Source organism: Lathamus discolor, chromosome 3 (assembly GCF_037157495.1).
Source record: "Lathamus discolor isolate bLatDis1 chromosome 3, bLatDis1.hap1, whole genome shotgun sequence".
NCBI lineage: Eukaryota > Metazoa > Chordata > Aves > Psittaciformes > Psittacidae > Lathamus > Lathamus discolor.
Window position 1 is genome coordinate 87,244,401 of NC_088886.1, and position 23,908 is coordinate 87,268,308.

The 23,908-nt window shown below is 45.5% G+C and overlaps 1 protein-coding gene across 8 annotated transcripts in view; it reads left to right on the forward strand.

The window, feature by feature from the left end:
- Positions 1–516: 516 nt before the first annotated feature.
- The window catches only part of WIPF1 (WAS/WASL interacting protein family member 1), a 58,376-nt gene continuing 34,984 nt past the window's right edge, over positions 517–23,908 (forward strand). The window contains exons 1-3 of one of the 8 annotated variants that reach the window (XM_065670322.1): positions 849–1,091; positions 7,690–7,754; positions 21,901–22,010. The gene's annotated coding sequence lies outside the window, so the exon portion shown is untranslated. Of the gene's footprint in view, positions 538–847; positions 1,092–7,689; positions 7,755–17,519; positions 17,609–18,362; positions 18,456–21,535; positions 21,557–21,900; positions 22,011–23,908 lie in introns of those variants that run through there. The other 7 variants (XM_065670323.1, XM_065670319.1, XM_065670321.1 and 4 more) reach the window with 7 other exon arrangements.

Genomic DNA, 23,908 nt, shown 5'->3' on the forward strand with positions numbered 1-23,908 from the left:
TTTTCCATTCAAGACCCAAAAACATTAACGGAAGTTTTGTTTCTAGAAAACTTAGTCAAACTGACAGGGAAAAGGAAGCAGAGTCTATTGCTTGTCTGGCAAAGCTATCTCTGTGTGAGTTAATTGAGGTAAGATGCGCAAATGCCTTTTGGGGCATCATGTAGAGAGGCGTAATTGACCTTCCCACACCTTGGCATACTGCGACCTAAAAAGGGAAAAGCAAGTACCTCTTCCCCACTGTTTAATTACATTTCTACTCCACTGTGTGTGTCTCTGCCTGCTGCCTTGCCATTCCCCAAGCTCCACTACCCCTCCCCTGCTGGCTGCCATTAAGGCCATGGGAGGCAGGTAGGGAAAATGAAGCGTGTAGAGAGCTCTGCGGACAAATAGAGCATCAGGAGCTGGGGTGAGAGGAGACCCTGCTCAACGGCCCCTGGGGTTTGCGGCCTTCCGAGAAGGCAGGGCAGGTCCCGGGGAAGGCACAGCGCACCTCTTCCCTCCAGCACTCCCTGCCAGCAGGGCAATGGAGGCCAACAGGTTATAGAAAGCAGAGCTGCCAATGCAGGTAATGGGCATAGCCAGGGAACCGGTGAGGGGTTGAAGAGGATGAGTCCCTGGAAAAGCTACAGATGTTCATAGCTTGGGTCGTTAGCACCTGGGGACCTGAAAACCCTTCCCTGTAATGAGGTTATCTCGTTAACTCTGACTGCGCTTAACTTCCACTGAACGCCTGGAACAGAAGGACCGTAGGTCCGGGCGGAGGGCACGGCCTTCACCAGCACCCCCACGCCTCCGGGAACAACCACCCCCCGGGAAACCCTCTCTCCGACGGCCGGGCCGGGCCCGACAGAGCGGGCACCACGGCCGCGGGAGACGGGGGGTGACGGCGAGACTCCCCCTGCCCGGGCCGGGCGGGCTGTCAGCGGGACCGGGACATGTGCAGCGGCGCGGGCGGCGGGGGAGCGGCGCCCCAGAGCCGAGCCGCGCCGCTTCCTGCCTCTATAAATAGCCGTCCGGCCCAACATGTCCCGGCCGCCGCAGCGGCTGGAGCGCCGGCGGGAGCTGCCGTCCCCCAGCCGGCCCGGAGCGCGGTAAGGGCGAGCCGAGCTGCCGGCACCGGGGGGAGGCGGACGGGGCTTCGCCTCCCGCTCTCGGCGGGGCGCGGGGTCTGTGCGGAGCGGGCAGGGCCCCGGCGGCGGCGGCCGCGCTGGGGCGGCTCGGCTCGGCTCGGTAACCCCCGGCCCCGCGGGACGAGCGGGGACAAGGGTCGGGGCGAGCAGCGGCCGCCCCTGCCCCGGGAGCCGGGTCTCGCTTCGTGCTTGTTTTCTCTTTCTCTCTTTTCTTCCAGACTGCTCTGTCTCGGGCTGGGACGCGCTGCTCCTGCCTTCCGAAGCCAGGGCTGAGGTCCCTCCCTGCTCCCCTCTTGCTTTCCCGCTTTCCCCAGGGTTGGGTGCGTGCCCGGGATGGACGATGGTGCTGGCCTCCGAACACAGCCCTCGGACCCTCTTGGCGGCTCAGACCGTGCCTCTGCATGGGCCTCCGAGGAGGTGGCTGGTGGCATCCGTGTCCACCCGTGCTGTGCACCCTGGCTGTTGTAGCAGGGTGGGGGACCCACACTGGGGTCATGGCACATGCTGCTACCCACATGTGTGGCACCCAAGCAGCCTGTCATTACAGTCACTCGATGTAGGTGTTTGTGTTGCGGCCTTCCTCCCCCAAGTGATTTCATCTACAGCAAATGTTGAGATGAACCTTGTAGTCAGGCTTTACAATGGAGGCAACCAAAGCAGGTCTATGCCCTGCGAAGCTGGCTCCTGGGGGCTTTTTGGAGGCATCAAGTCTGGAAACCTCAAGTAAACAGTCTTAAAGTTTTAGCTTGCCTTCCCCTTTGTTTACCCCTGCTATTGTAATGGCTGTGCTTCACCTTTTAATAAACACCTTCTGCAGGGCAGGGCTACATCCTTTCTCTGAGGGTAGGTGTTCTTCAGCTGCTACCACGTGCCATGCTCAGGCTTATTACTTAGAACAGAAGTGATACAGCACTTGGCTCTGGCACTAAGGTGTGCTTCTTCAGGAGCTCACTGTGAGCGACTTTTAAATTGCTCCTTTATTTCTCAAAGAGAAGGCTGTGATAAGCAGCTGTTCTCAGTTATCTTGACCTCCAGAGGATGGACAGTGTGTTTTGCTCCTTGTTCACACCCTTTTTCACTCTCTGCTTTTCCCCTCTCTTCTGTTGGCTAGCTCTTCCAAGTCTGATTTGGGAGCACAATGCAGAGGCCTAAGAGGCCATGTTAAAAAGAACGAGGTGCTGTCAGAGTCAGATTGAGACCTCTGCATGTTACCCGCTGTGTGCCCTGCTTCGGGAGCCTTCGATGAAGGCAGGAGGGAGGGCAGCGCTGCTGTGGAAGGGACCCCCGCTGGCAGCGCACCTTTCCCGGTGCTGTGGAGCACGGGGCAGGCTGAGCTGGCGTGTACTTTCCCCTCTGCCGGAGTGGGCGAGGGGAAGGAGCATGTGAGGAGGAAATACAGCTGTTCCAGAGCACTTCTGCCCTCCGTGCAGCCGGAGCACGTGAGGGGAGGACAGGCGCAGAAAGGGAGGGTCAGGAAGAGAGTATGAGAGGGAATCGGGGGAGGACAGAGGAGAGATGCAAGTGGAGAGGAAAAGCCTTTTACATGTGTGCAAATGCTGTTTAAAGATCTGATTAGCTAGGGCAAGAGCAAATATCCCGAAAGTCCATGACTGTATCTCAAGTCCCTGTTATTGTCCTCCCAGAAAGCACTGCTTTTCATTCCTCAAGTATTATCTGTGCCTTTCTGCCGCACTCTTCAGCATCCTCTCTCCTCAAGCCAAGCAAGACATTGCCCTCAGCATCTGCCTGTCAAATGTGTAGTTCTCTATGTTGTACATGAAATGACTATTTCCATAGTTGGTTAAGGCAAGTTTCCGAGGAATGTGGAGTAGGAGGCACACCAGTTCCTGTGGCTGGCCTTGACTGGAGTGTGAGCTCCTTGGGGCAAGGGCTGTACCCTGGAGGCTGCAGTTACTCTACACATTACCCTTGGTATCTTTGGGATTTCTGCCTCCCTTTCTGTCCCTCCCACCCCTCTCTCATCTCTTGTTGCTGCGCACCTGTTCCTTCCCCTCTGCTTCAGCTCATTGTTGGGCTTGTGTTGTAAACCAAATTGCTAAAAGATTCAACAATCTGGGTTTAAAATCTCTGGAAAAGGAGGGAGGGGAGGACGAGCAGCAGGTACTCCTTCTGTCTGTACAGAAGTCCCCTATCAGCCCTGTGCCGCCTCTCCCCTGCCTTGCATTGAGATCACACCTCAGCAAATGGGAGTTAAAACAGTTGAAGCTCTCTGGCTGTCCCCTAACTTCTGCTGCTGCCTTGGTATTTTCACTGAAATTGCACTTGGAGCTTTCTACAGCATTAGTTTACTCTCTGAATGGTACAAGGTAGCAAGGTGCTGTCTTTGGGGGCTGTGTTGCTACAAGACTATTAGAAGGCTACATGACCTTGCTCTTTCCTCTCTCTTCTTTCTTAAGAGAAAGAGTTATCACGAACATGTACCAGGCTGTTACTGCTTTTATTCATGCAGCAGAGTCAGAATTGAGAGTGTGCATGTAGAAAAAGTTAGTAGCTATAGAAGGAGCCATTTCCCACCTACGACAGCAGGCATGACCTTTACATCTGACGACCTCCAGACCCTGTTCAGTGGAGAGGCTGCTGAGGAGCGCAAGTAATGCTTATCTCTCTGTGAGGGGAACATGCTGCAGTATTGCTCTCTGTTACCTACAGTGCATAGCTCTAACAGTTAATAGTTTTCTGCCTTGCTTGTATAAACACCATGCTTTTTGGAGGGAGAAAAGAGTGTGTTGGTGTTATCTGACAAATGTGACTCAAGAATGGGAATTCATAGGTTTCCTTTGGAGGCACATATCTTGTTCTTAGTGTATATATAAGATTTAGTAAAGTGTCTTTATGCAGCAGCCTTTAGAAATGTTCTGTGCTTTTAACTACATTGAATCCCCATCTGGGTAATTGACTAATATCTAGAAATCATAAGAAATAGTGATGCAATGGAGAGGGGAGGGTTTCTTTAAAGTTCATACTTTTGCATGGTAAAAACATCGTGATTGTGGCTTCACAACAATGAAGTCTTTTAAGATTCAAGTCTAATTAAACATTTTTGCGTTCTTTCTTGTGATTTCTCTTATTCTTGGCTCTGACGCAGACACACTTTCTCCTTGTCTTTGTGCGGTACACTCCAATACTTGGTCTGTTGGATCTGTTACAAAAAGGGAGTGTCAAGTGCCTTGGTTCAAAATCTGTGGTGCTAGCTGTATGTGAGTAGGGGCAGGGAGAGCATTCTTTCTATGGGGAGATAGTTAAGTTTTGGGTTGGCAGGACAGGTCTTGGTAGTACCAAAGATAACGGTGGTTATGGTCACAAATCTTCAGGGTGGCTCTTTTGTCTTCCATGGGGTGTGGAGTTAACACGTACTTGTTGTTTAGTCTTTACTTCAAAGATGTATACGGAAATGTGTCTGTTATTGAGTAATAACTGCTGAACTGTTAGTTGGCAAAGAGCCTAAAAAAGAGATTATTAAAAACTAAATTCAACAAAGGTGCCTAGAGTTATGCTTCTACTTCTGTGTAGTGGAAGGTTTTGTTTCAAACTATTTTGGACGCTTGTGGTGACCAGTATGATAGCAGTGTAGTGCTGTCATGTAGCACCAGCTACATGTATGTATACGTCTAGATACCTGACTACGAGGAAGGGGAAGGAAACTGCCAGTTTACTACACTAGTACTCTGATGTGATTCCCTGCAAGCACTGTGCCACTACTGCTGAGTTGTAAGTGAAATGTGAATTGGGAAGAGATTTGGTTTTTTTTCAGGGGAAATAGCCCTGAGCATCAGGGCTCCAAAAGATCCTGCAGCCGCTCTGAATTCAGCCTTGGAGGCACACAAATCTGAAAGAGCAGCTGTCCTTGGGCCTCATCCAACTTGGTTCACGAAGATCAGTGAAGATTTGTCTCTAAGGCTGGAGATGCAAGTGGCGAGGGAGCAGTTTTGTCTAAATCTGAGAGATCAAAGGAGTTCTGAATAGAAAGTTTTTCCTTATTCCTGGAAGGAGATAAACGGGAAGGAGTAGTTCAAGAGTCCGTTTTGTAACACTTAACTCTGCGGTAACCTTGCTAGTGTTCTTCTACATTTGGTTCCAATTACACGTAAGTTGCTTTGGAGTTAAAATGTATAATTTTGTAGCTCCTTAAACTACTAATGTTGCAGAAGTAAAAGTCCCTAAGATGTAAGCTATTCGTGGCATCCCTCGTCTTAATCTTTTCAGTGTGTGTATGTGCGTAGCTCCTGCTGTTTCCTTCCTGGGACTAAGTGCATGTAGAGGGTCTTCCTGTCCTCCAGTGCATATTTTCATGAGAGCTTTCCTTCCCATTTGAGCTAAGCTTGAGCACATATCTCCTGCTGAAGAAACTACAGGATATTCTTTAATGGGAAGTAATATAGAGGTTAAAATAAATGCTGTTAGCAGCTTCAGCAAGCCCAAAATAGCCTGTGCATGTTTCTCGTGTGATAACTTAAGGAAGTGGGGTGATTCCCTCTTCCTCCATCTCTAACATTTTTGGTGAATGCTGTGCTTGGGTGCTGAAATCCTCTTGCTATGAAGAGCAGGCTTCTCTGAACTTTCATGGACCCTGACTTAACAGGACCAGAAATGAGCCCTAAGAAGAATGCATTCCTCAGCCCCTTGTACTGCTTCCTATGAAAATTGCCAGTAAGGTCCTTGATGGCGAGGGTAGCTAACAACTAAAACTGATTGTACAGAGAGATTGTGGAGTCTCTGTCCTTGGAGATGGTCTAAAAACTGGACTGGACAAGCCCAAGCAATCAGCTTTAAGCCAGGTTAGCCATGCTCTGAACCACAGGAGATCCAGTGGTTCCTTCCAGCTGGCTGTATGCTGCATTTTTGCATTACTGGATAAGCATGGCTGCTTTTGTCTGCCCCCAGAACACCTGGGAATAGAACTGGTCTCAAAACATCCAAAATTGGCCTTGAAAATGCTGAAGAAAGATTTCAAAAACTGGAGCACATAGAGAAGCTTAGTGTGGGGAGCTGACTTTGCCCAAGTCTCATAGCAGCAGGTCAGCAATAGTGTGGGGAGAGGAGCATAAATCTCTGGCCTGGTGGACTAGTGGCTTAGTAGCTAAAAGTAAAAGATGTTTTCTATGTGCATAAACCCATCTCCTTTTCCTACTCAGCTACTTTCAGATCACTCTACAACAGAGACTACTTTTACCCTTTGAGAGCTTGGGGCGGGGGGCAGGTTAGTTTGGGTATTTTAGCACTGAAGAACAGTTTATTGCATTGACTTTTCTTCAGGAGACACTGAAAACCTCAGATCTGGAAAAGAATTTGGTGAAATAAAGGCAAGAGCTGCAAAGGACATTTTTAGAAAGTGATGTTATTCCCAGTTTGCTGCATAACAATTAATCACTTATTTTTAAGGGAGGAGGAGAGCAGAGGAAGCTGCATGCTGAATCCAGGCTTGAATCTCGCTTTGTTTAAAAGGGAAAAAAATCACTTAAACTTTTCAAAATCTGGAAGCTGAGGAGAGCGCAGATCAGCATTTTAAAGAGTACCATGGAAGGAGTTAAGCTGTGAGTTAACTGCATCTGTGTTTCAAATCCGAGTGCAATGAACAAGGCACCATTCAGATCTTCGGTTGTAAGTTATGCTGAATTTGTTAGGCGGTGTTTGTTTGGATTCAGTTGAGAGGGGAAAAAGAAAATCATGGCAGATTTAAAAAGTCATTACTCTTTCGGTAGCTTGGTTTTGAAGTGATGAAGCAGGGCTCTCCTTTGCTGTCTCTTTTTGTCTAGCACTTATGCAGGTCATCTGCTAACTATTAGCAGCTGCGAAGCTATGGAGTTACATAAGCATAACTAAAAGTCAGTGGAGCCTTGCATCATTCTGCGGATCTGTCTATCACTTGCTCGCCACAATAACAGATCAGTTTTGTAACTTCCTTGACACGGGTATCTAAATACTAAGAAGGCATCAGCAGGCAGGGAAAGTTGGGAAATCCTTTAAGTCATAGAAATTGGATAGGATAATGTGTCATTTTATTGTTGCCACAACCTGTTGTCCAATTATACATACGCATTGCTGCTCTGTGGAGAGAGCTGTGCATCAGAGTGATGCCCTGTAGCAGCTGAGCGTGCCAGCTACATAAAGCTGAATTGTCTGTGCAGCTTTGCTTGGATGATAGGTATGGCTGCTATGCCCGGCTGCAGTGGAAGCGAGACAAGTGTGAGTGGTTGTGAATGTATGCCGAGTTAGCCATGCTTGTTGATGTGACTGAATACAACAAACTGTCCTAAACATTAGAAAAGGCATCTTTACAATGGGACAGGTGTAGAGCTGAGAACTTGGGGTTTCTTGGCAAGAGGAATAGCTGCAGTACACATGAGAGTGTGCTGGCAAGGACAGCCCAAGGCTGGCAGGTCCAGACTCTGCCCTCAGGTTTATGTCACTGCAGGATTTGGTTAGCAGCACAAATTTCTTCCCACTGAACGTATGTAGAACTTAATCTCCTGTAGTTCAGAGCATTAAATCACAGACTACGTAATGAATTTTCTGATCCAGACTCTGGTTTTGTTTTCAGATATTTGTCTTGTCTTCTCTTTTGCTGGTTTAAAGATCTCCATAGGCAAGCGAGACTGTGAAAGGGTAAGTGCAGTGCTATCAGATGTGCAAAATTCAATCCTTAAAGTATTTGTTCTTGGGAATTAAGAAGGTAAAATGGGCTTCAGCAGGCACAGTGCCCATCCAGAGCAGTCTGAGCACCCAGTGGCTCAGAGCTGTGCCCTGGCCCCTGTTTCAAGAAGTGAGAGGAGTTTGCCTGAGCTTCCACTTTCATTTTCTTGAAGCAGTGATGTGAGCAGTTAAGTCTGAGAGCTGCTGCCCTAGATCAGGGATGTCTCTGCTATTTCTGCTGGGAACAACAGACAGTGCCTCATTAGCTCACCTCACTGGCAGGCCCCGAGAATAGTGGGGCATTATAGCCACGGTCAAATTACCCTGGTCCCTGAGGAAAGATATAGGTGCTTGGAGGCAGCTTGCAAACTCCAGCTGCTGAGATAGCACTGCGGAGCTGTAAGAGGGTGGCGTGAATGGGGAACCTTCCCTTTTATGAGCAGCTTAAACAGGATGGTAACTGGTTTTGTGACTAGCATTAACTGGGTAGGTTCTTAATAGAAAGACATGGATGATGAAAAATATGGGGATGAGGATTCCTTATTCTTCCCCTCGGCTCCTACCGGAGGAGATGTTCCTTAGCTAGTAGTTCAAGGATGCTACCTTCATGCTTTTGGGTCAGTTTGGTTAGCCATTAGCTAATGCATTAGCCACGCAGTACTAAGCTCTACCTACAGTCAGTCCACTCTTTGATTTACCCCAGCTCATCAGTCCTTTCTTGGCCATCATCTCAGTCACTTCTCTCCTCACATCCTGATTTACCCAAGAGTAACTGACCCACTTTGCCTAATACATTTCTACAAGGGGTGGGTTTGGTGTTTGGGGGTTTTTCTAGCTTTTTTCTGGCATGGAAATACAAAATTGAGCATTTTCAATCTTGCTTTCACATCTGAAGCTACTGAAAAGAGTTTTTAATGGAAGTACTAAATGTAAACCATAAAGGGTGCTGTGTGTTGCATTATGTTGTAAGTAAACAAACCACATGCTCATGCATATAAGTGAGTTTGCATGATCTGATGTATACATCTCTTTATATGTATCTTTGTTCAGATGCTCTATTTTTTTCATGTGGTCATCCATCTTGTCTTTGATTTTAAGACATCTGAGATAGCAAATGCATTTGACAATGCAATTTCTATTCCAATGGGATGAAATGGAAAATCAAACAATAGCAGTGAGGTAGTAAGGAAGGTGTGCAATATGCCTATTTCATTTTTAGAGAGAATGCTATCCATCTGAGGCCACAGAGGCAACACCTACCAGTATATCGTTGCTGCTGTCTGCAGGTTGCATTTTCAAACCACCACGGACTAATACTACTTTGAAACTGAGAGACAGATACTCCTTAAAAGTATGACTCTGCCAGTCAATAGTTCTGGTGGCATCTCGGAACCTGAAGCTCCCAATGGCAGCGGGCAGCCCCAAAACTTTGGTTTAATACTAGGCAACAACAAACCACATGGAAACAATTGTCCCTTTGACCTTTCTACTGCATCTTCAAATACAAGTTCTGCATTGGGTCTGAATAGGTGGCTTGGAGAGGGACAGAAAACTTGTTTCATGGCACAACTTGCTTTAAATAGATTATTCTTAATTGAACTGACTTGTATCCCTTGGCTGTAAATGAACTCATGTTCTTGTCTTGTTTAGTTTTCATTTTAAGGTGATGCTTTTCAAAGTGAAGCGTCGAACTCTGAAGAGTTGCTGCATGCTTATACTTACTTGTTCCCTTAAGTGGCATCTGAGCAACATTTACTTCCTCATTTATTGGTTAACCTTCCCTTAGGCAGCTCTCTGCAGGACCGTTGTCTCCAAATTTTGTTGTACCTTTTCCTTGTTTCATTTGTGCGTCCATAAAGATTGCATGCTGACAGGAGTCAAGAGGAAGACAAATTAACTTGAGCTGCCATAGGGAACTAGAAAATGAAGTGTTCCATAACTGACAAACAGCTTGAGATGAGTGGACAAGTTCCCTCTTTATTCATCCAAAATGTGCCAGTTGTTTAGCAGAACATCCCTGATAATGCGAGTGAATTGCAGGGTAAAACCCAGTTGGATGTCATCATGTGCAGTACTTAGATGAGAACACTGAGGGGATTTTGTGCTTCCAAGGGAAAGAACTGTCATTGTTGTCTTCTGGTTTGTGTTACTTTAAAAGTTCCTCAAGAAAGTTTCCTCTTGGGAGGAATAATGGAGTTTATACTTGTTTACAGTAAGGGTGGTATATGACTGCTCTTTTTGGCTTAGACTGAAAGCCTTTATTTGTCTCACAAATACGTTTGTTCACTGTCCGCTCACTAATGGGCAAGACTTATGAGGCATTCATTGAACTACAGTAATGATCTCACATGGTATATAATACCTCCGCATTTGCAGGTTCCAAGGCCTTTGCTCCAGGCCATCCGTTGTGAGGTACAGAGAGAAGCAAATGAAAACAGAATGGGAAAACCCTGCAAGAAGGGAAAGTTACAAAATAAATAGTGTATTTTCACCTTCTTCCCTTTATATAGAGACCAGGAAGTGTCCCACCGCTTTTTCTTAGCTAGGAATGACTTTATGCCCTAAAGAGTGAGAAGACAGATACACATATATAAAAACCCCTGTATTAGCAAAAGGGCTGGTAGGCGCAACCCTGAGTCTAGTCCTGCCCTTGATGTAAGAGTGCTGAGAAGGATCAGTGCTGAGAAGAGACTAGTGGAGCAGGATTGCTCCAGGCAAGGTCAGGACAGCACTTCCCAATGCTTTGCTCTAGGCTGTTTTCCATTAGGTTTCTGGAGGTGTTCCCTCTGTTCTCTGATGGACACTGCTGATTATTTTTGGAAATCATTATCCTGAAGGTAGGATCATTCTTTCTTCTGCTTTATAGCTCCAGTGCCCTTGTGGCATCATGTAAAGTCTGGGGGCATTACTGAGATGTGACTACTGGGAAGGAAAAAAAACCCGAGTATCTGCAAGCATGTTTGGTGCAATAAACCTCACTTCTGTCCAGTGAAATTGTCACATTGCAGTCTCACTTCTCTGCATTTAGCTCTGGTGTGTTCAAGTCCTGGTTTCTTCATTTCTCTGTGGAGCAAATGCCCCCTGGTATCATTGTCATTTTCTGTAATGTGCATAAGTGCAGGATCTCAGACCCTCTCTCTGAGGATAAGGACAAGGATAAAATAAGGAGTGTTTTCAATAGCTCTTAAGGATATAATTACAGGAATAGCCGCATAGAAAATGAGAGGTCTTCAAAACCACAGTTCCCGAGAGTGACATGAGGTGCTGGCTTTGGCATTAAGAGTGAAAGAACAGCCCTTGTCCCATTTAGCAGCAAAAAGCCTGAAGTTAAATGTCACAAAGTTTACTTAAATCCAAACTATTAACATTGTGAAACCTCCAGTAGGTATAAACAGCCTGTATCACAGCTGGTGTAGCTGAGCCCCGCTGGCAGCGTGCAGCAATAGGGAAGCGGCTGAAGCCTCCTGCAGTGTGTGTGGATGCTTCAAGACATTGCCAATGAGAGCCAGTGAGTATCAGCTTGTAATTCACCCTCTGTGGGGGACCACGCCAGGATGCGCTGGCTCTGCTGGGACATGGCCCACAGACCAACTGGAAGCATTGGGCTCTGCCGAAATGTCTGTGACTGATATTATCACCTCCCTCAAGGGGCCCATGCTGTAGTCTCCTCCTTACTCTGGGGCAGCCACAATTTTTCAGGTTGAGCAGGAGGGTTTTAGGAGGCTCCTGGTGCTTTCCTCTGCACAATTCTCTTAGGTCACTGCTGCAGTGCAGCCTCGCAGGGTAGCCAGCCAGCTTTGCTGACTAGTCCGTAAATTGGACTGTAAGGCAAATCTGCTCTGTTAGCAGCAACTTTTCAGACAGCCGTGCTTCAAAATACAATGGAGCAGGGGTTTTTTACTGTGCATAGGTAACATCCTCAGAGCTATAAACCATAGACCTAGCTATATGTTTAATTATTCTGTTCTCTGAGTACCTGGCCTTTTGCTAATGGGAAAGAAACAAAGCACGTGCAGAATGGGATAGAGACCGATGACTGCAAGTTCACTTATACTGTGTGAAACTTCTGCTCATGAGGGAGATCTGTTGCCAAGCTGTTTCAAGCCAGAATGTCATGCTAATGCCTCCACTCTCAATCTCAACCCGCACATTTGAGGCTTATCCTGATTATCAGTTCCCAAGCAAGTTATGAGAAGTTGGGTAGCCAAGGCACTGGGAGCCCAGCTCCTTTTACTTGTCTAACTGTGGGGACAGCAGGGTGACCCCAGAACCTTTTGAGGCAGAGCTGTTGCTTTATGTCCTCCAGGAGCAGTCTCCTGCAGTTTCAGCAGCTGATGAAACCAGGTTTTTATGATTGGCAATATAGGTAATTAGATTTCTGGATCAGCAGCTTATCTCTAAGCCAGGTGAGCTGTGACTAAACACTGCTTTCAGTCAGATTTAGCATAGCCCAAGTGCCATGAGCCAGTAATCCCAGATCTGCAACACTAAAGTTTCTGCTTAAAATGGCACGGAATGACTTCCATGCTGAAACCCATCATGAAGTAGTCAGATTGCGAATGAGCGTTGAAACTATTCACTGATGGCTAATGAGTGATCCTTTCAGATCGGAGCTAACACTAGGCATGGTGGTGTGAGCAGTCTTGCTTGAATGTGTCCCATGTAGCTACCCCACACATGTGAGTGACATGTGACATGTAGCATCTCTCAACAGGGCTGCATTTTTTTCAGTGTCTAAGGAAACTGAGACCTTTAGTCCCCAAGACTGTCCTCCGGGTGTGTTTCATAGCCCTGCAATTCCCTATTCCTTTTTTTTAATGACTGCCCTCCTAAGTCATAGTAATTGCATAGACAATTAAATGAGAATGTGGCATGCATTGGATATACATATTCTTACCATGAGCCTCCCTTTCTCCCGATTATTCTTGGGAGACTATTGTTTTCAATACATATTAATGAAAGAAAATGCTCTGATCTTGCACATGATCTGATCTTGCTCACCTTACTCTGGTGTAGTTCCAATCTCAGTATGGGATTGCTGGCACTTGTACATAAGTAAGGAATCAAAGATCTCACCCATTAGACAGCAGAGAAGCTGCTTCTCTTTTATAATTGCCCAGTAAGTATGCACAGACTCAGATCTGTGGCTATATTTGGCATCCAGATATTCCTGATGTGGAATATACCACCCATGGGAGGAATGCAAGAAGTGGACTAAAGTTCCCACTCATAGGGACTTATTTTCTATTGGGGGAGAGGTCATGAGCTTTGCATAGGATGCTTCAACTATGAAATACTGTGCGGCTTTCTTGTCTCCAGTGGAATCGTGCCAATATATGCTCCTGTATTACCCTGCATGTAGCTATCTCCCTCTCCATTTCTACCTAATCACAAATTTTCAGTCCTTCCAGTATGAATAGTCAGGACGTAAAGGAGAAATAAACTAAGCAGAAGTAACAGCTTGAAACTGTATGGCCCATGTCAGATAGAAAATTGCTCTCGTTGACGAATATTGGTTTTGTGGCTTTAAAATATGTGCATGTTAGTACATCATGGTTCCTAAGGTGCAGATTGCTTTGTTCACATCCTTATACGTATGTGTGTATAAGTACACAAATCCTGATTGGAAGTTTGAATATAAAGTCGTATTTGAATTTGAATGTGATCTTCTAAAGACAGTTTATGTTTCCTACTGTAATAACAAAGTATATAAAAATTCTTCATCAAATTGTTCAGATCTGAAGCTTTTTAAACTTTAAGACTCAGTCTAATGCTAAAGACAAATTGCTCAATAATAAATGTGTTTTATTATCACCATCATAGCAATGCTTATATGTTGAAAAAGGTACTTTGAGACTAGGTATGCCATTGCCAAAGTATAACAAGCACTGCGCTAGAAAAACAGGCTGTTTTGACGGGGCAGTATTGAGAGCACTCTTTGGAAAGATAGCATGCATTGTTTCTTATGTTGGTGGACTTATTAAGTAATCCCATATTTTGATCAGGTCAAAAAGAAACTGTGTTTCAAGATTATTGTATAAAAATATAAGAACTTAGGGTTTGTGTGAAATTAAGTATTGTAAGAAATGACCAGCACTGTGCCTTTTATTAAAACTTCCTTTTTTGGCTCCTGAGAACATATTAAGGTTGTTAGAAATATCTATAAAGATACAAAGGGATTTCTACAAAGATAGAAATCTATTTTATGATACATATCGTAATACATGTGCAGTGCAGAACTTTTCTTCAGGAGTTTGTTAATGTCTGTATTATGGGCAGGGAGGACAAGTAACTTTGAGAGCAAGGTTTGTCAATTCTCTACTTTTCAGGTTCTTAGTAATGGCTCTTATTTATGTGGCTGCCCTCTGAATGGGTAACCTGTAACTAAAGCCAAGGGTGACAGCTGGAAATGTAATGTCTCATATGCACAAAGCTGTGTACAGGATTTTGTCCCAGAGTTTGCGGGTTCGGGTTTTGGTTTGCCTGTTTTTTTTCTCCTGGTTTCAGACAGGGCTGGAGCAGTGTGAAAACTCTTCATCCTCCATGTACATGTCAATATGGAGAGGGAATTTGCCAGGGAACTTTTGACTATCGTATTTTGTTCGTGTCCTGGATGAAGGACAAGATGGATTTGGTTTTATCTGGTATGATTCTCCCACCCCCAAGGCACATGTTAATATATCATTGTTCTGAAGAAGCACGGTGGGCAGCATTAAATATTTAGATCTCTCTCCGAAGCCGCAGAGATGCCACCAGGATACCTAGCTCTACATCACACATGCTCTAATTCGCCCCAAACACCCACTGCTTACTAATCTTCAGCCCCCGTCTGTGCCGATAATGAGCAAGAGGAAATGGAAACAGCAGGGATTATATGCTACTGAGAAGTCCCAGTTTCCAGGCCTGGTTGTAATTCTTTCAACAAACTCTTGCCAACTGTGCTCTTGCTTTGAAGTTTGAACACCTCTGTATTAGTGCTTGACTCCGGTGATTTGGCAAACAGATTTGGGGTTTGTTCTTTTGTAGTTGCATATTAGCAGCTCCACATGATGGCTTACTCCTGCACTCACATGCGCTGTCCCGCTCGAGGCCAAGAGCAGTACAAATTGCATAACCCAGTCACTGAAATATTAATTGCTCATATTTGCTGGTGACAGGTACCAGATAGAAAACAGTCCCCACCATATCCGCTAGTGTGTGTGCGCGTCATCTTAGCCGTATCAGTGAAGTGGCTGAGTTTCTGTATAATGAATACATAGGGCCTATTTTTATAAGGCAAATGGAATATGTGGGGTTTGAATGCTGGGGTTCAACATGCTCTTAGCATGGGTCACCGTGTCTGGTAAACTCATGTGTGGATGTAAGGTAGTGATGATCCTAACCTAAACCAAAAATCTCCGTGCCTCTGATTGCCTTTTTAACCCTGTAGCTCAGGACAGCAAATTATTTGTGTAAATAGATTTACAGCTGTGTCTATTAACATCCCTGTGCAGCTTGTTATTGCTGCTGGGGTGGTCCTTTATCCACAAATCAAGCGCCGTTTGATCTCATGGCAAGTGAGGGGAAATCGATTCACTGTCTTAAAAACGACTCGTGCCATCTGCAGGGTTACCGGCACATGTCTCCATTGGGTAGCCAAGTGTACATAAAGAAGAGATTCAGGTATGCTTTCCACTCAGTTGATAGAGATGGTTTTATCTTGTTTATATACAAGGTGAGCTGCAGCATTACTTATTATGTGATAAACCAACTACTTCTAAGTCAGATTACTGCCAAAACTGTTGAGGCTTCAGGCCTCTGGAAGGTGCCAGTCAGCAGATCCCTCATCTGTTACAAGCATGGAGAAATAAGCGGTTTCTTTACAGAACAGAATTTATTGGACTTCAGATGTTTCCTTCATGTCTTAATGGTCCATGGACAGAGCTGGCAGACCCTCTGGTGTCCGTGGTGGCTCAGCAAACCCTGCTGTGCCAGAGCGATGTGGATATGGTGAGTCCCCCCTCCACAGCTGCCTTTGCTGTCCCTTCTCTGTGGCCCCACTGAAGGGGATGCCAAGGTGCTGCTGCACTCTGAACTTGGCTGAAGCAACACCCTGGGGGGCTGTTTTCTTTGGGCATAGCTTAAAAGCAGCTGGGAGGCTGCTGTGAGTTACCTGCTGGGCGAACAAATTCCTCCCATCTTGAGCAGCCCTGAGCGTCTGGGGGGGATATAAAAGTACATTTGCCCCACCAGTGACTCCCAAGTACAGCTATGGCACGGTCCAATGTAAGCAGCTAGATCGTCACATGGAGGCTGACACATTAAAAGTGACTTTATAAACATAGCCACTTTTTAAAACAGATAGAAATAACCCATCTCTTGTGAGGGATTTGGGCTGCCTGAAAGCCCCTGGGTGAGCAGCTGGGGGGAAGACAAAGAGGCAGTGTGCTGAGAGCAAACATGGCCACTTCCTGAACTCTTCAACTTCCCCTCAGCGCCTCTGAAGCTTGGGGTCCAGCGTATCGTGTCTCTGCACGCTTACCGAGGGGAAAATGCTTTAGCTGTGTGGGTCTCGCAGTGCTCTCGAGTGTCTTCCAGTGTCAATAATACCATTTGGCCAAAACTTCACATGGGGCAGAGCAGGTGCATCTGCAGACATGTGTTTGCACATGCTCTCCTGCTGCAGCCGCAGGAGCTCGGATGTGCGTGCACAAGTAGGCGTGTGTGTGTGCCCAAAGCGGGTGATGCAAAAGCACCCATTTTGTGGACTGGTCTTTTCTGTGTTCCCTTTTGTGTGGGGATCCTCTGTGTGTTTACGCATAAAATACATCTTTTACTAGATGGGTGCAATTTGCTCAATACTTAGCTGCTGCTCTGTCAAATCCTGTTGTTTGTCACTGCCTCTTTGCAGAGGTCACTACTCCTGCATCTCCATGGGTAGGAGGGATCATTGAAACCATTCGTACTCAATTTCCAGCAAAACCAGTCAGATTATTTTAACAGATAAGAGTTATTGGAACTAATTTGGCTTGTTTAATAGTAGTAAACTAGTGAGCAGTTGTAGGAAGCCCCAGAGCAGCAGATGGGGAGGTAATCCCTGGCTGGTGATCACCAGGATGCTGCTCACAAGACTGATGTCTTCATCTGGCACGGTTTAATTTAAAAGATGACAGTTTTAGTGGAAACCTCTCAATTTACGTAGAAATTGCATAGAACGCGTCAACCAGTGGGCACAGAAGCAGCTCCTGTTGGTTTGCTCTGGGCCTCTCGCTGTAAGCTGTGTTACAGCCTGGGTAGCAGCAGAACCAGCTCCATGATAGCAGTTGTCCCCTGCTGCCTGAGGGTGAGAAAAAGAAAACGAAACTAATTCTTCACTTTTGAACACTAGATCAGTTCTTCAGTACAGTCCATGGCACAAGTGGTAGAACCACTGCGCCAACACACCTGAGACAGCTGTGGTTCATGGTGGGAGAAATGCATGACAGCCATAAACAAGGGTTGCTGCTGAAAACTTTGCAGCCCAAATGTGCAGCATCGCTGTCTGTTCACTCTCTTCCTGCCTTTAGGTTCTTCACACCCACACTTAGGTGCAGCTAAATCCAATCAGTGCCTCAGCACAGATGTTTGCAATCAGTTTCCAACCCCTCTGGCAGTGTAACCCATCCACCCTCACTCAGTCCTTGCCAGGCTGATCAGTGCCTCAGGCATTGGCTGTTGTTATTTCAACTCTCACTAAATAAAGAGATGTCTAATTGATCTCCACCCCCTCCTTTAGCCTTATTGAAGGGTGTTTAACATACGCTACATGGAGCATCTTCCAGCAGAGCAGTATCTCCTTGATGATCCTGGTAAGACCATTCTTCCTCTCCTCTGGTATGGTAGTCTTCAAACCTGAAAGATATATGGATGCACATTACTGCAAATGAGAAGAAAACCTCTACTCTTCTGAGGTAATAAACTGGTTTTCGTAGGACTCAAACTCCTGCAGAAGCTGTTTGCCTTATGGTGAGACACTAGTACAGGTTGCCGTAGGAAGCTGTGGCTGCCCCATCCCTGGCAGTGTTCAAGGCCAGGTTGGATGGGGCTTTGATCAACCTAGTCTAGTGGAAGGTGTCCCTGCCCATGGCAGGGGTTTGGAACTGGGTGATCTGAAGGTCCTTTCCAACCCAAGCCATTCAGTGATTCTATATTCAAATTAAAACTCTTTCTGGAAACTGGTGCTAACTGCATCTATTCAAATACATCAATTCATTACCGCTCTGAAAACTCGGTAAGCAAATATCCTTGAGCTGAAGTTTCCCACGCCTGCAGTGTAGTTACATTCTCCTCTATTGCATTTGTTTCCTCTTTAAAAGAAGGGGGGGGGGGCACTGAGCCTACTGTAACAGAATCACATTCAGTATTTGGTAGTAATACAAAGAAATAGTACAAAAATGTCCATTGAGTCATGGAGTGACTCAGAAGGCAATCGAGAGCTCTTTGGCCATGCAGAAATGTCAGCGTAAGAGCAGAAACCTCTTAAATACACTGTAAGGGACAGATAATTTCTTCGTCTGGTTTTACCGAGTAAGCGAAGTGAGTCTCGCAAGGTGCAGTGAGGAAGTGTGGCGTCACGTGCCGCTCCACAGGAAATGAGATTGAAGCCACTGGGAAAGTTTAGAACTGGGCGACCTCCGGCAGATTCACACAGCACAGGTTAGTCCCCTTGGAATGTCTCTTTAACCATCCTACAGGGGTTCTGCAGACGTGTTGCCACAGCTTTTTGGCAGGGGTGGGTAAGCAGTGAGCTATATGGCAGCTGTGTTAGCAGTGGGTGATCTGGGCTTTCAGAGCAGGACCGTGTGGGGCAACAGCAGGAAGCGTATCTGTAAGTTAGCTTGGTTTGGCAGAAGCTAGGAGCCTGCCTTGCTTTGCTGTACAATGGCCATGTGGACCTGAGTCACAGTAGAAGCGCGAATGAAGTCTTCTCCGTCTTGTTAAGACTCTCATATAGTGAGCAAAGGGTCTGGATTTGAAGTGTCAGCGTTAATAAATACCAGAGAGTGCTTTCCCAAGCACAGGTTAAACTTACTGACTGTAGTGAGAACTTCACTTTATCTGCTTCAGCTGTACCATGTATACAGCTGTTCTGTTTGATTTTACTGGTGTAGACTGTTCAGGTTTTCTCTCATTTCTGATAATTTCTGTTGAGGAATTCCATCCCAGCTTTTCTCTGCTGGAAGGTTTTGGCTTGGGAGAGCACTGTATTGGGGATGAAACAGCAACAGTTTGATGCTAGAAAACTTGGGAGCTCTCGGAGTGAGGCTGTTTAATGGGATGTAAATTTTGTATTTGTGCACAAAACCACATTCATTACTTTAAAATATTACTAGGCAATTGGGATTAATTAAAAATGCTGAACGCAAAGTAGGAGTGAAAGTTGCAAAGAAAATAAACTTTAAGAGGATAAAATATAGAAGATAGTAGCAGTAGTAGTGCTGCACAGGGTCTGAACTAAAACCAGATACAAGCAGCGTTGGCACACGTGGTGCTGGGAGAAGGTGGTGGGAAGAGGAGGTAGTGGCTGCGCAGCCTGCCCAGGTAGCAGTGCTGGAAGGCAAAGGTGCTTGCTGTGTTGTGTCCCTTGCTCACTGGGCAGGGTCATAGCTTGCGAGGTGGATGGGCTTGGAGAGTGGTAGTGGCAGTGATCTAGCATGAAATGCAGGTGTTGGGGATGACAGATGCTCTGCCAAGGGCATGCCAGACCTTAAAATCAGAGATTTGAATGTCAGGTAAGTATTCCTAAAACTGCCTATGCTTCTTCCTAAATATTTATTTCTATATTTCCTCAGTTCTGTAGAAAAGCAGATTAAGTTGTGCTGCTCTTTTGCTGCCTTCATTCCTCTTAGTGCATTCATTCTGATCTCAGCATAAAAACATCTACATAAAATGAACACAGCAGCTCAGGAAGGACTGGGCTGCATGAACTGGAAAGTCCTCGCCTCCTCCTGCCCTGGGAGGTGGATGCTGGGTCTGGCTCTGCTGCAGGGTGCTGAGGGTCTCAGCAGTTTGGCAATAGCAGGGCCCTGTTCCTGGGCAGTAAACAGCTCTGTGGCTCTTGCACTCTGCAGCTTTTGCAGAGCCTGCTCTTGTGTTTTGAGCTTTGGAGTTTTACATTCAGAAGGCTCTGGCCTTCGCTGGGCTCCTCTGCTTCTGTAAAACTGTCAAGTTTTGCAAGAAGAGCCAAGGTTCTGCCCCAGATCAGCCTTACTGCTTTGTTAGGGTTTATGGCCTTCACCAGAGCACTGTGAAACTCAACTCTGTTTGAATAAGAATGTGATTTAAAAGCAATTTAGTAAAATCCCACTGCAGACATTTTCATTTCAGCCTAATCCTGCCTTATAGTGGCTCATCTCAAGTAGATTGGGAGTTGTTTTAAGCTAACTATAATGGCTCATAAATAACATATTTGAGCCTCCATACAGAGGCTTGCACCAGGTATTTGAAACTGGGTTAAAAACCCTGATAGACTTTCCTAAAGCAAAAAAAGCCTAACACTTTCACTCTGCTACCAGCAGTAAGCACAGGCAACCAGGACTGACAGGGAAAGAGGGGGAGAGGCTGTGGGAGAGGGGGAATTTCTGAATGGGCCCATCCCACCAGCTTGCACTATGAAAACCAGGGAAAGAATGTTTTTTTTCCCTGAGAAATTAAAAAGGAAATCTGCAAAAAGAGGGAAGGGAGTGAAGGATACAGACTACACAAAATGAAATAAATATGGATTGGAATGCGAGAGAAGGAAGCACACAGAAAAAAAAGAAAATAGTAAAAAATGGAACCAGATGGGGACAAATTCTGTGCTCAGGGAAAAATCCGTCCTCTTTTAATGAACTTCAGAAGGAGAAAAGACTGTGTGTATATATGTGCACATAATCATAGCATCTATGGAAGAAAAAAGTAATTTTTATGTATTTTTTTATTTTTATTTATTTTGGTTTCTTTCCCTTGGACAGTATTATTATAAAAGTTTAAGCCTGACAGAGCTTCAAAGTTAGATGAAAGCAGCTTAAAAGTATCCTTAATTCTGCAAACAAACAGAATAGACCACTCAGGATGCCACTTGAATCACTGGCCAGTTTTGCTCCTCAAGAGCTACTCAGCTGCATTGCTCTGTTGACTTTGTGCCCACTGTGCACTTGGATTCACAGCACAGGGTAGTCCAGTTCTGCAAGGGGGGGGGAAAGCAGTTAAGATATGCAATGCCAGGTATTGCAAACCTGAACCGCACAGACCAGCGTCAGAGAGTTTATGGCAGGATCCCTCTGTGGGTTTCATTTCACTGCAGTGTATTCAAAGGTTACGTATCAGTAAGGAACTGGAGTCTTGAGACTTTGATCTCTAAACAGAAAAAAATCCATAAAATGCCAAATGATTATTGTTCTTACATTTTATTTTAAATTGACTGGATTGTTGAAGACGTTTTGTTGTTTTAATATTAAATACATCAAACGGACATGGGTACCTTTTGCTGAGACATCAGTTGTTATTTGCAGCATGTCTCTCTCACATCCTGCTGGCCATTCTCTACTCTTTCTTCCTCCCCCTCTTATCCCCTCCTACCTGAATGGCGCTTCTGCAAATCATTTTTTTAATTAGCTGTTAAAAGTACCTAGAGGTTGAGGGATTTCAGTTTTACTTTTAGCTGATTCACTTCAGCTTTTGCTTGCATTTCTCTCTAGACTAAACTACAGAAACCTGTTATTACAAAGCTGGTTGGTGAACCATAGCCCTTTTAAGAGGATCAGCTAACTGTATGAGTGGGTAACTCCTTTCAGTCTTACCAACACATTCATCTACACATGTGTTTATGCTTTTCTGCTTTCATTACACCATTTTTACTGGCTTTTACTATGCTGAAGTCGGGTAAATTATCTTAACTTCGTTTGAGTGCAAACCAGGCCCTTTGGCCTCAGGGACTGATACGGAGAGCACAGTCAGTGTGTTTTCCTGTTCTGATTTCTCTTTTGATGGAGGCGGGCTCCTCTTTACACACTGCTGTTTTCTCCTGCAGAATTTCACTTGCACAAGGAAATGCATAATGTATACATACCCAGGCTCTGTGGTTTCACTTTTAATAGTTCAGTTTTTTTCTTCCTTGCAGGAATGTGCAGGAAAATGTCACTGCGATCTAATTAACTTCAGCAAGTATATTCTGGATTGAATTTGCCAGGCCTCCTGTTCCGTGCGAGCATCGTTCCTGCTGGTGACAAGGTACAGAGCCCAAAGGGTTTGCACCAGGAAGAGGGATGGGAGTGGGGAGGAGTCACTGTGTGAGCAGCAGCACAGGGAAACATCTCTGGTGTGTGTCCTTCCTGACCTGTAACAGCCAGAAGGCATAGAGCCATCTCCTGTCTTGATTTGCAGTGTGATAATGTAAGAGCCATTCTCCTCCAGGGCAGGATTAACGGCAATGCCAGTTTACTGACATGCCCTGATGTGGCACACCTTTCCCAGGGTCAGATTTAGGTGCCTTAGGTTAACATTAAATTTTCTGGCAGATCTACAAGCTTTTAACATGTGCAGTAGGGATTTTTTCATTCCGGTAGCACAGGAAAAACAGTGGAGGGATTTAAGACCTCACGAGTAGGTCAAGAGACCTAAGATATGATTTGACCAGGTATTGTGAATTCATAATTGTCCTGACTCGGAGCAAATGACGTTACACTTGAAAACTACATGGTGAAGGCTGCAACGTTCAGACTTTGGGCTACGGAACAAAGGCTCAAGGAGGTTCAAGCAGAAAACTTGTGCTGTAGATAGGCTGCAGTGTGCTTACCTGGAGCTGGTGTATTCCAGCATATCGGACATTATTTCCTGTCTCAAATGCAGTGTGCTGTGAGCCCTGACTGTGGCTTACTCTGACTAGTGGGACAGGTAGACACTAATGCTGGGAGGATACCAGAGGCACTTGGGATTTTGGCTCTCTGGTTTTGAGCACAAAACCATTCTGGGTTTCAATATGGTCTGTTGGTGGCCCAGGTGTGTTGATGCTTTGCTGTAGCTTCAGCAGCGCACTAGGTTTGGAAACCACCGTCTGGAGAAATCTGGGTGCTGGGCTTGGGAGACACGAGAGGGAAGGGTTAGCCCTGGGAGCAGACAAAGGTCTTGCGCCATTTGTGGCTCCACAAGGCATACGAAGCATGATGAACTGCTGCCACAATGCGAATTGGTGCAGTCTGATATTGTGAGAGTTATTCCACATTAAAGGACCAAAAAAGATAGTACTACTGTGTGACAATACTTGTTTGGACACTGTGGGTTAGAAAGAAAGGTGTGTTTGAAGGAGGGAGACATGCAGATAGGGAAAAATATGAGTATTTTTAAACTGACATATTTTATTTCAAGTTAATAAATTGGATGCTGCAAAAGAGCGTACAGTGCAATACTGAGTTAAAGGTGTGGGATTATGGAACATCCTAGGAACAGCAGTAATGATGAGAGAAAGACCAGGTACAGCCTGTGAGGAAAGACTGGAGGAAATATGACTGCTTAGCCTAAAGAAGAGAGATCAAGAAGGCATGTAAACAGTTTTCACATAGCCATGAAGAGAAAAGGAATAAATTCTTTTGCACATCAGTTGTAAATAGGATCAGAAATAGCAAATGAAATCAAAGCAAAGGCTGCGATGAGGTACTGGGAAAAGCTTCGTTAGCTGTAAGGCTAAGCAGATGACTGAGGGATATTGCAGAATTTCAGTCCCTGGAGATTTTTTTGGGAGAGAAGAGTTAAATACCTGCCAGGGGTGATATAATCAATAGTGAGTGACTCAGGGGAAGGGTAGGTGCCCTCTTCCAGCCCTGCTGTCTGTCATTCTGTGTTTCAGTCTCCTTGTTGACAGTGACTTTAAATTGTTCTGGTTATTGATGACAGCTGAATAGTTATTTTAAAGGCAATGAACACTTCATACTTATGGTACAGTATAACCCATACTCCAGTTTTCAGGGAGAGAAGGTGACCTGCTGTTCCTGAGTTTCCTGAGGAGATTTTACTCTCATAATTTGGAAGTCAACAGATAAAATGAGTGTATTATACTGTGCACTATGGGAAAGTATTGGGTTGTTATCATTAGTGGGTGGCAAGGTAAGGACCACGTCTGCCCCCAGCGTAAA